This window comes from Penaeus monodon, chromosome 28 (assembly GCF_015228065.2).
Source record: "Penaeus monodon isolate SGIC_2016 chromosome 28, NSTDA_Pmon_1, whole genome shotgun sequence".
In the NCBI taxonomy this organism is placed as follows: Eukaryota; Metazoa; Arthropoda; class Malacostraca; order Decapoda; family Penaeidae; genus Penaeus; species Penaeus monodon.
In genome coordinates, this window is record NC_051413.1 from 7,192,733 (window position 1) to 7,193,360 (window position 628).

Below are 628 nucleotides of genomic sequence, written 5' to 3' on the forward strand. Positions count from 1 at the left end.
TTCTCTCATGTATCTCTTAGTGTCATACATTTTGCCAAGAATGTCGGCATAGTGGATAAATCAACAAGAACATTACAAACAGTCCAGGGTAATTATGAGAGTGGGACTTTCCTCGGAGTAATAACACTCCACATGTCACTTCATCCGCGCCCTTCCGTCTCTTGACATGACAGGCACGCGTCAGTCGCCGTCATCAAACCAAAGATGCTGTCATCTGTCATCCTCGGTGGTTGTCAGGCAGATTATCGTAATTAATGGGAAAAATGAAATGAGGGTGTGTATGTGAAGACTGATTATTAAAATAACTGAGTAGCTGTTAGATGTGTTGGCCGTTGAGGTTTAATTAATTTAATTATGGAAAGTGAATAGTGTTTTTATATATTAATGGTTTGATAACAGGATAAAGCAACAATTTGATTTTAGACCGTTTATTAGAATCTGACATACAAATATATGTACTCAAGTAGAAGGGAAGAAATACAGGACATGTATAGGGCCACGTGTTCGCCTGGCTAAGGGCCCTCATTCGGGAGTAGGGGCCGCCGTGGAAGAGCAGGCATGAGCAGCAGATAACCAGCCGCTCGACCTAGTGTTTTTAGTGGTTCTAGTTCGTCGTTCGTTTGAAAAA